Source organism: Crinia signifera, chromosome 5 (assembly GCF_055691185.1).
Source record: "Crinia signifera chromosome 5, ASM5569118v1, whole genome shotgun sequence".
Lineage (NCBI taxonomy): Eukaryota > Metazoa > Chordata > Amphibia > Anura > Myobatrachidae > Crinia > Crinia signifera.
The window spans coordinates 48,125,496-48,138,027 of NC_139221.1; positions in this window are offsets into that span (position 1 = coordinate 48,125,496).

The following is a 12,532-nucleotide window of genomic DNA, read 5'->3' on the forward strand; positions in this document are numbered from 1 at the left end:
ATCACTACATACCTGTGTCATCCATATCACTACACACCTGCGTCATCCATATCACTACACACCTGCGTCATCCATATCACTACATACCTGCGTCATCCATATCACTACACACCTGCGTCATCCATATCACTACATAGCTGCGTCACCCATATCACTACACACATGCGTCACCCATATCACTACATACCTGCCTCACCCATATCACTACATACCTGTGTCACCCATATCACTACACACCTGTGTCACCCATATCACTACACACCTCCGTCATCCATATAACTACACACCTGCGTCACCCATATCACTACATACCTGCCTCACCCATATCACTACATACCTGCGTCACCCATATCACTACACACATGCGTCACCCATATCACTACACACCTGCGTCACCCATATCACTACATACCTGCGTCATCCCTATCACTACATACCTGCGTCACCCATATTAATACACACCTTCGTCACCCATATCACTACACACCTGCGTCATCCATATCACTACATACCTGCATCACCCATATCACTACACCTGCGTCACCCATATCACTACATACCTTCATCACCCATATCACTACACACCTGCGTCACCCATATCACTACATACCTGCATCACTTATATCCCTACATACCTGCGTCATCCATATCACTACATACCTGCATCATCCATATCCCTACACACCTGCGTCATCCATATCACTACATACCTACGTCACCCATATCACTACATATACCTACGTCACCCATATCACTACATACCTGCATCATCCATATCACTACATACCTGCGTCACCCATATCCCTACACACCTGCGTCACCCATATCACTACATACCTGCGTCACCCATATGACTACACACCTGCGTCACCCATATCACTACACACCTGCGTCATCCATATCACTACACACCTGCGTCACCCATATCACTACATACCTGCGTCATCCATATCACTACACACCTGCGTCACCCATATCACTACGTACCTGCGTCACCCATATCACTACGTACCTGCGTCATCCATATCACTACGTACCTGCGTCATCCATATCACTACGTACCTGCGTCATCCATATCACTACGTACCTGCGTCACCCATATCACTACGTACCTGCGTCACCCATATCACTACGTACCTGCGTCACCCATATCACTACGTACCTGCGTCACCCATATCACTACGTACCTGCGTCACACATATCACTACGTACCTGCGTCACCCATATCACTACGCACCTGCGTCACCCACATCACTACGCACCTGCGTCACCCACATCACTACACACCTGCGTCACCCATATCACTACACACCTGCGTCACCCATATCACTACACACCTGCGTCACCCATATCACTACACACCTGCGTCACCCATATCACTACACACCTGCGTCATCCATATCACTACACACCAGCGTCACCCACATCACTACACACCTGCGTCACCCACATCACTACACACCTGCGTCACCCACATCACTACACACCTGCGTCACCCATATCACTACACACCTGCGTCATCTATATCACTACACACCTGCGTCACCCATATCACTACACACCTGCGTCACCCACATCACTACACACCTGCGTCACCCATATCACTACACACCTGCGTCACCCATATCACTACACACCTGCGTCATCCATATCACTACACACCTGCGTCACCCATATCACTACATACCTGCGTCACACATATCACTACACACCTGCGTCACCCATATCACTACATAACTGCGTCACACATATCACTACATACCTGCATCACCCATATATGTTTGTGACTTTGAGCGGGATGTACTAAAGCTTACCACTCCGTATACATCCCTATTTTGCGTCCGCACTTGCTTCGTGCAATGTATTATTAAAGTTTCGATGTGCTGTTGAAAAAAAAACTCCGCCGGCTTCAGGTCTCGCGGAGTTTCCGGCGCGGCACATCCCCTCATTGATTCCTGTGTAGCTGAAGCATCTGTGAGATGTAATAACACTCGCAGCGCTCAGCTTTGTGTGGTAATTATTCGCCTTGTATTTCAGGCGTTATACTCTGTATTATCTCATGGGGGTTTTTTTGGTGTCAGAAATATATTAAACTAGAAGGTTTTTTTTTTTTTTTAAGATTTGTCTTAGTTAATAGGGCTGTTGTTTGTCTTGTGGGCATCTCATTAGAATGTATTTTGCTGGATAGCCATGGCTTAGGGTAATGAGGACAATGTGATCTTTGTTTGGAATGTTTGTTTGAGGTTTTGTCAAATTGCAAAATCGTGTTTGCTTTGTAGCAGATAAAGGTGTCATTGTTAAATTAGGGCCAGGGATGTTGTTAGGGTGAGGGGTGGTAGGGCTGAATTGATAGGCACTTGTGAGGGGTGGTAGGGTGGTGGTGATGGGCACAGTAGGTTGCTACGGGTGAGGGGAGGTAGGGCAGTGGTGATGGGCAGAGTGGCGCCTGGGAGTAAGAGAAACCCGCACTACTGCGCATGACAGAAGTAAACGTTATTGCGCATGTGCAGAAAAAAAAAATGCGAAAATATTCTGACCAAGATTACAGATAACGCAGACATGAAGATAGGAGAAAAAAATGATACATAACGCGGAAAACTCCGCAAAAAGAGTGCGAAAACTACACGAAAAAAACAACTACACTACACTACAGAAATGCGAATAATAGTACATCCCGCCCTTTATGTCATACTTGCCTACTTTTGAAAACTAGTTTCAGGGAGATTATAGTTGGTAGTGGAATTTTGCAAAGCGCCCCATTGAGGGGGTGTGTCGTGCTCCACCCAAAGCAGTGTTGCCAACCCTCCCGGAATGGCCGGGAGGATCCCGAAAATCGGGTCCCCCTCCCGGCCCCCCGGAAAGGTGGGCAACCCTCCCGGATTCCGGCGGTCCCCTTCCCCCCCTCATTTACCTGGGGCAGAAGCTTAAAATTGCCGCGATTCGCGGCGTTTCGGCTGAAGGGGGTGGGGCTAAATATGCAAATTGAGCATATTTAGCATATTGCGGGATTTGCATCACTGGGGGCGGGGACTGATGATGTCTCCATCAGGCGCCGCCCCCAGAAGTGAGAGGAGACTGTAAAAGTCGGCAACCCTGGTTTAAAGTGATATTTTGTGCTACCTTGCCATCTCATTTGACAAAGCACATTATTATCTGATATATTGAGTCATTAATAGTGTCCTGATTAAGAAATATGTGCTGGCGGCAGTACCAAAGCTGGCACATTAAGTGGATGTGTGTGTGTGTTTGTGTGTGTGTGTGTGTGTTTGTGTATGCATCTTTATATGTTACTCAAGTTGTGCTTTTGAAGAATATGTTACAAAAATGGGTACTTGTGTACTAGCACGGCGCCCCGATAATTAGTCACCCGATTTTTTAATCGCATCGCATGCCATACACCCGATGGCATGCGATGCGATGCGATTTTAACTCATATTCAATATTAAATTGTATAAGCACCCTAATGGGCGCTTTTAAGCACCCTAATGGGTGCTTACAATGGTTAAATGCACCCCCACACCACCTCCCAAGTCTAAACGTGAACCCGAAGCGTGGCGAGCGCAGCAAGCCCGCAAGGGGCGGCGGTACGCGTCCTACGACCTTTTCATACCCCCACTATCCACGTCGGCGTGGCGTTGAGAATAGAAAGTGTGGCGAGGACAGCGCGCCACCGAGCCCGAAGCGTGGCGAGCGGACGCGGATACCTGTGAAGCCCGCGAGGGGACGCGGATACCTGTGAAGGTATCCGCGTCCCCTCGCGGGGCTCGCTGCGCTCGCAACGCTTCGGGCTCTATTCTCAACTCCATGCCGACGTGGATAGTGGGGGTATGAAAAGGTCGTAGGACGCCTACCGCCACCCCTCGCGGGCTCGCTGCGCTCGCCAAGCATCAGGTTCCGTTTATACTTGGGGGGTGGCGTGGGGGTGCATTTAACCATTGTAAGCACCCATTAGGGTGCTTATACAATTTATAATCGCATCGCATCGCATTGTATGGCATTGTATGCCATATACAATGGCATACAATTTTAAAATTGTATGCCATTGTACAACATCGGCCGATATCGTGTCGCATCGCATGCGATATGGTCTGCGATGCGATGGGCGCCGTGCTACTACACAAGTACCCAAAAATGTTTTCTGTCAAGTAACACACTTATGTATTTGTATAGACAAACAGACAGAAGTGTCGATCATTAGGTCGACCACATAAACGTCGACAGTCATTAGGTTGATACCAGAAGGTCGAAAGGCCTTAGATTGACACCCTACAAAGGTCAACATGGGGTTAGGGCAACAGGGGCCTTAGGTCGACTTGGACATGGTTGACAGTCAAAAGATCGACATGGGTCCGGCGCGGCACATCCCCTCATTGATTCCTGTGTAGCTGAAGCATCTGTGAGATGTAATAACACTCGCAGCGCTCAGCTTTGTGTGGTAATTATTCGCCTTGTATTTCAGGCGTTATACTCTGTATTATCTCATGGGGGTTTTTTTGGTGTCAGAAATATATTAAACTAGAAGGTTTTTTTTTTTTTTTAAGATTTGTCTTAGTTAATAGGGCTGTTGTTTGTCTTGTGGGCATCTCATTAGAATGTATTTTGCTGGATAGCCATGGCTTAGGGTAATGAGGACAATGTGATCTTTGTTTGGAATGTTTGTTTGAGGTTTTGTCAAATTGCAAAATCGTGTTTGCTTTGTAGCAGATAAAGGTGTCATTGTTAAATTAGGGCCAGGGATGTTGTTAGGGTGAGGGGTGGTAGGGCTGAATTGATAGGCACTTGTGAGGGGTGGTAGGGTGGTGGTGATGGGCACAGTAGGTTGCTACGGGTGAGGGGAGGTAGGGCAGTGGTGATGGGCAGAGTGGCGCCTGGGAGTAAGAGAAACCCGCACTACTGCGCATGACAGAAGTAAACGTTATTGCGCATGTGCAGAAAAAAAAAATGCGAAAATATTCTGACCAAGATTACAGATAACGCAGACATGAAGATAGGAGAAAAAAATGATACATAACGCGGAAAACTCCGCAAAAAGAGTGCGAAAACTACACGAAAAAAACAACTACACTACACTACAGAAATGCGAATAATAGTACATCCCGCCCTTTATGTCATACTTGCCTACTTTTGAAAACTAGTTTCAGGGAGATTATAGTTGGTAGTGGAATTTTGCAAAGCGCCCCATTGAGGGGGTGTGTCGTGCTCCACCCAAAGCAGTGTTGCCAACCCTCCCGGAATGGCCGGGAGGATCCCGAAAATCGGGTCCCCCTCCCGGCCCCCCGGAAAGGTGGGCAACCCTCCCGGATTCCGGCGGTCCCCTTCCCCCCCTCATTTACCTGGGGCAGAAGCTTAAAATTGCCGCGATTCGCGGCGTTTCGGCTGAAGGGGGTGGGGCTAAATATGCAAATTGAGCATATTTAGCATATTGCGGGATTTGCATCACTGGGGGCGGGGACTGATGATGTCTCCATCAGGCGCCGCCCCCAGAAGTGAGAGGAGACTGTAAAAGTCGGCAACCCTGGTTTAAAGTGATATTTTGTGCTACCTTGCCATCTCATTTGACAAAGCACATTATTATCTGATATATTGAGTCATTAATAGTGTCCTGATTAAGAAATATGTGCTGGCGGCAGTACCAAAGCTGGCACATTAAGTGGATGTGTGTGTGTGTTTGTGTGTGTGTGTGTGTGTTTGTGTATGCATCTTTATATGTTACTCAAGTTGTGCTTTTGAAGAATATGTTACAAAAATGGGTACTTGTGTACTAGCACGGCGCCCCGATAATTAGTCACCCGATTTTTTAATCGCATCGCATGCCATACACCCGATGGCATGCGATGCGATGCGATTTTAACTCATATTCAATATTAAATTGTATAAGCACCCTAATGGGCGCTTTTAAGCACCCTAATGGGTGCTTACAATGGTTAAATGCACCCCCACACCACCTCCCAAGTCTAAACGTGAACCCGAAGCGTGGCGAGCGCAGCAAGCCCGCAAGGGGCGGCGGTACGCGTCCTACGACCTTTTCATACCCCCACTATCCACGTCGGCGTGGCGTTGAGAATAGAAAGTGTGGCGAGGACAGCGCGCCACCGAGCCCGAAGCGTGGCGAGCGGACGCGGATACCTGTGAAGCCCGCGAGGGGACGCGGATACCTGTGAAGGTATCCGCGTCCCCTCGCGGGGCTCGCTGCGCTCGCAACGCTTCGGGCTCTATTCTCAACTCCATGCCGACGTGGATAGTGGGGGTATGAAAAGGTCGTAGGACGCCTACCGCCACCCCTCGCGGGCTCGCTGCGCTCGCCAAGCATCAGGTTCCGTTTATACTTGGGGGGTGGCGTGGGGGTGCATTTAACCATTGTAAGCACCCATTAGGGTGCTTATACAATTTATAATCGCATCGCATCGCATTGTATGGCATTGTATGCCATATACAATGGCATACAATTTTAAAATTGTATGCCATTGTACAACATCGGCCGATATCGTGTCGCATCGCATGCGATATGGTCTGCGATGCGATGGGCGCCGTGCTACTACACAAGTACCCAAAAATGTTTTCTGTCAAGTAACACACTTATGTATTTGTATAGACAAACAGACAGAAGTGTCGATCATTAGGTCGACCACATAAACGTCGACAGTCATTAGGTTGATACCAGAAGGTCGAAAGGCCTTAGATTGACACCCTACAAAGGTCAACATGGGGTTAGGGCAACAGGGGCCTTAGGTCGACTTGGACATGGTTGACAGTCAAAAGATCGACATGGGTTTTTTCACCTGATTTTTACCCGGATTGTCGACACAGTTGACATGGACACTGTATCGGTGCACCATGTCCCCTTGCATGGCTCGCTACGCTCGGCACACTAGGTACTTGTGTAATATCTGGGCGCCCGATTTTTTCATTGTATTGCATCGCATCACATGCAATATAGTGGCATACCATTCATACAATGCGACTTTTCATTGTAAAGACCTGATTTTTAACCCATGGGTGATTTCATACCCCCACTATCCAACTACGCATGGAGTCGATTTTATATAGTGTGGCGAGCGCAGCGAGCCCCGCGAGGGGACGCAGAATACATGTAAAGTAATCCACTTCCCCTCGCTGCGCTCGCCACGCTTCGGGCTCGGTGGCTCGCCACACTATATAAAGTCAACTCCATGCGTAGTTGGATAGTCACCCGTGAAATCACCCATGGGTGACTATACAATAAAAAATCGGTCTTTACAATGAAAAATCGCATCACAGGCCTTAAGTTGTGGCATGCGATGAAAAAATCGGGCACCCAGATAATACACAAGTACCCTATTTTATTCTCCCACCACACCCTAGTGGATGGCAGGGTATGAAATACCGCCTGTCGGCACATGTCGGCTCCGAAAATGTGAAAAGCCCATGTCCACTTTTTGACTGTCGACCTTGCCCATGTCAACATAATGCTTGTGTCGACCTAGCCCCATGTCGACCTTTGGAGCGTGTTGACCTAATGCCTGTTGACCTTCTGGTGTCGACTTAATGACCGTCGATCTTCATGTGGTCCACCTAATTACCTAATACGGACAGACAGAAAGATCCTGTTAACCTTTTGAGTGCCAAGTGAATTTGTCAAGTTAAGCTGGCCATACAGCCACAGATTGATTGTCACATCTGGCTGGCTGGATGAAAAACCTGGTAATATCTGAATGACAGTGTTTGGCAGTTTTCCAGCATTTCAAAGCAAATGGTCAACTGTCATTTGCTCCCATCCATTACCAGGTTTTTGTTCCAACCAGCCAGATTGGACAATAAATCTGTAGACGTATGGCCAGCTATAGGTGTGAAAATTGGCAAGCAAGCAATTATTGTATTCATAATAATGACCTGTAATATTAACCTTATATAAGAAATATAATATTTTTTTACAAAACATTTTCTGTTTGAATTCATATAACAAATGTGAGCGACGCTGTCATTTTTAGCGGATATGTTGCGCATCTTTCACAGAGATGTTGGCACTCAAATGGTTAAACACAAAGCAGATACTGTAGGTATCAACACCCATATGCTGCAAATATGGAAATAATCATTAAAATAATTAGAAAAGAAAGACATTGCAATGTATTAAGTGATTCATATCTGACTATGAATGGGTTAAAAACAAAAATGACCATTAATGAACATTAAGAATACTCTATGGGCCTGATTCTGGTTCACTTACAAAAGCAAATTCTCTCTCTAATAGACAAAACCCTGTGTACTGCCGGTGGGGCAGATGTAACGTGCACAGAGAGTTAGATTTTGGTGTTATTTTGTTTCTGTGCAGGGTAAATACTGGCTGCTTTATTTTTACACTACAATGTAGATATCAGTTTGAAGTACAAACCCCACCCAAATCTAACTCTCTCTGCACGTTACATCAGCCCCACCTGCAGTGCACATGGTTTTGTCCATTAAATAGAGATTTTGCTTTTGCAAGTGAACCGGAATCAGATTTGTTTATCACAAAAATTAAGAGAGGTTTTCTTTTAATGCAGTGATCTAAAAGATTATTGTATCAAACTCCCCTTTATTTAACGGTCATACTTTAAACCTGATTTACATTGTTTTACTCCAACTATGTAAACAAAAAGTGGAGAATGCTGTTATTGATGTGTTGTCGAACTCACCGTGTAAACACACCATTACCGTTTTTTAATCATATTGTTTGTAGTAAATATCAGCAGCTCCGTTAGATTCACATTGGCAGACTTTGGAAATAAGCACCTGGGGAGTATAATCATTTGCGTGATCAGTGGCCTCTGCTGTTGGGAATCATTCTGGATCTATAAATGATCCCCATGTCTTGGTGATTAAAGTCAATTGAACTATATTGTTAATCATCATAAAAATGTATGAGTGGGTATGTTTCGGGAATGTATCATGTTATTATAGAATTTGTTAGCAGCTGTTCACAAATATTACAGTGGGCATCTGTTGGCTTTTCATACCCCAGTCCTGCACTGTCCAGGACACCTATATAATACAATAAAAGCCATACAGTAGGTCACTTTAAGTGCACATGGTTTTGCCCTTTTAAGAACAAAATTGTACTGCGGTCAGATCTGAATAGCAAATCAGATCTGTAGCAAATGTTACTTCAATGACAAAGGTGCTACAATGAGATGCTTTTGGAAGTTTGGTGGCTTAAAGATATAATTTGACCCTCTTGATTATAATTACTTTGACAGCTATTATCAATTTCCTGAAGATATGTCTTCCATTAATCACTGAAGGCTGGGTACACGCTGGTTGAAGAGTGTACCAACTGACAGGAAGCAGCAGGTGCCGGCATCAGCACGTACATACCAGTGGCGTAACTAACTAATTTGCACCCCCCCGCCGCAAATTTTTCGATGCCCCCCTCCCCTTCCCCCACCCCTCAGCACCCCCCCCCCCCATGCCTGTACCTGCTTGGCCGCATCTGCTGTCACGGTCCCGTCTCTCCCAGCGCCGGCTCCTGCTGCTATAATGAAAAGTGACTCTTGGAAAATGGCTGCCCCCATACTGCAGACAGAAAACTGTCTGCAGTATGGGGGCAGCCATTTTCTAAGTGTCAGTGTTCATTATAGCAGCAGGAGCCGGCGCCGGGAGAGACGAGACCGTGACGGCAGGTACCGGCAGACAGCAGCGGGTAACTATAGCCCCGCAGACCCCCGGGGTCGGCGTCCACACTTTCTCTGCGCCTCCCTGCCACCGCAGGGGCTGCGGAGCTATAGTTACGCCACTGGTACATACACACTTGTTGATGCCAGCCGCGATGGGCTGGGGGGGGGGGGGGGTTGGGGGTCATGCTTCATTCTGCAGCATAGATTCTGCTGGCATAATCCTCCAATGTCCTGCATGCACAATGGACAATAGACAATAGACTGGTTGACACCAACATTTGGGGGGTTATTCTGGGTGATTTGCAAGGGTGCAGATTCGCAGCCTTGCGAGTCCACCAAACCCTGCCTTGCGAATGGTGGCTGGCCTCCACCCATTCGCAAGACAAATTCGCAGGCAGGGCATGCGAATGGATGTAACACAGTAACGTCCATTCGCAGCCTGCTGGGATCTGCCCCCATCATCAGTCGCCGACCATCGAATGATGGCGAAGTCTCACGCATATGTAAGGTAAGGTTGCCTCAGTGCAATCTTATAGATGCGTGTCCGCTCAGGGGGAAGTAGGCAAGCAGCAGAGATCCAGTGATGTCAGCTGCCCATCCCCTGCCTGTCTGTCATGAATCGCTGGGCATTCCCATATGGTAATGGGGCAGCCCGCCATCCCTACGCCCCTCTCCGCCCCCCTGCCCGCAAGGTTGCTGGCGAACAATATGTTTGTTGTGGGCGCACGCAACAAGCACATACACATATGCAGAAATGTGCATAGAAGAAACATCGCCCCCCCCCCCCCCCCCCCCCGGGCGCGAACAAGCGCCACTGGACCTGAAAAAGGTTCATTGTCTTTCTGACCCCTCATTTAAAATGTCATCCAGTGTGTACCCAACTTATATGACTGGACATGGTATGAGTCCTCCCAGAAATCCCAAAATTCCAAATCAGAAAATGAGTTTATTCTAGTCCAGACAATTGAAATAAATGGATGTATGAGACAGTGGGGTGCTTCTATTAATTATAGGGTTTTAGATCTGATCATTATAATTTCTTATTACCATTTACAACGACAATAAGAAATTTGGTACCACTGGCATGTACAGTATGATAGATCACATACAGGTACGGGGGCTCTGGAGCTGACCATGGTACTGCACATGTCTGTTTGCATACCACGCATGTTCCAGTGGAGAGTGCCAGAATACTATACTATGCATCCATCTCCTGAAATGGAATTAGCTACCAGGGCATAATCTGGGCATAGACTATATAATTACCTTGCAAACCATCTGGCTGGATTGAAAATCTGCTAATGTATGGGAGCAAATTTGCTTCCAAATACTGGAAAAATCACAAATGTAGCCAATTTATCCGATCAACCGTTTTTGTCTGATTTCCAGTATTTGGGCGCGATGTACTAAGCTCGGAAAGTGATCAAATGGAGAGTATTAAACCACTAACCAATTAGCTCCTTCCTGTCTTTTTTTTTTCAAGCACAGCCTGTCACATGGCAGTTAGGAGCTGATTGGGTGGTGGTTTATAACTCTCCATTTTATCACTTTTCAAGCTTAGTACATCTGTGGGTGCAAATGGTTGATACCATTTGCTCCTGTGCATTTTCGGATTTTCATTCCAACCAGCCAGATTGGACAGATTGTCTACCAGATCATATATGGTGTTTGTCCAGTTTAAGCGCCAGAATGCTCCGCAGCCCCCTCTACAGTATATATACAAATTGGTGTATTGGGGGGATAGCCCACAAAAATAATATTTTCTATAAGGCGCACTGGAGTCATTCATTATTACTTTGTCTAACCCAGCATTCTGGCTCAGACCTATTAGACATTTAATTGTAATTGACAAAATGCACCTAATATGTACCCATTTAAGAATAGTGGCAGGCAACCAGTGATGTGTCGTGGAACTACAAATCCCATTATGCCTGGTTTTTGGGCTGTAGAACCACACGGTACCTAAGTCTGATCTCGCAGGCAGATAACTAAGAGGTAATTTTCTTTTCAATATAGAGATGACTTATTTTGTCTTGTATCTCCTAGGACACTTCACTTTCTGAAATACCTTTCTTCAGGTGCTTGGGAATATATCTGGTACTCTGGTCTCATTACCACCAGCTTATCAGAAGTGCCTTTGCCATTAGAGTATAACAGGGAAGAGTTATGTCTAATGACCCCAGAGGTTATGTCTAATTGCACTTTTATTATTATAGAACATAAAAAGGTGACTGTCCCAGAAAGCAGAATGTAATGTAATTCCAATTAGAAGGTCAAAGATTCCGTCAGTTGAATCCTATGGCTTTTAAATATTGTGTTTTGAGGTTTTCGTTATAAATGTTAGATATTTACATCTGCAAAATGATAAATATTCTCTAATGTTTTTTTAGCCACAGCAACATGACTCAGTGTTAGTCTACGGCAATTATTAGGTCACTCGGGGAGAAATTTGGGGTACGTATCATTTTAATTCCCAGTTGCCCAATTTGCAATGCACTTTTCCCATCATATCAACATCAACATTAGACCAACTGACCATAATGTAATATGGGACTGGTAAGCCACACCTGCATCACTAATAAGCAGCAATAAACTAATCTGGTTAGTTTGTAAACTCTCTAGTGTACAATGCTTTACCTGAAGACAACCATGAAACAATTGTTTAATAGGGACAAAGGGGACTATTTAAGTGGGAATAACACTAGAGATTGTCACTGCTGATTATCACAGTGATAAACATTTTTTGTTATTGCAAATATATATATATAAAATATAGACTATAAAATCCAAATAAGTAAATAAAATAGCAGGAAAAAAAATATTTTAATACTTTATATACTGATAAAAAAATAAATATAACTATGCTTTATACAGAATATAACAGAACAAGTGTTGTGGTA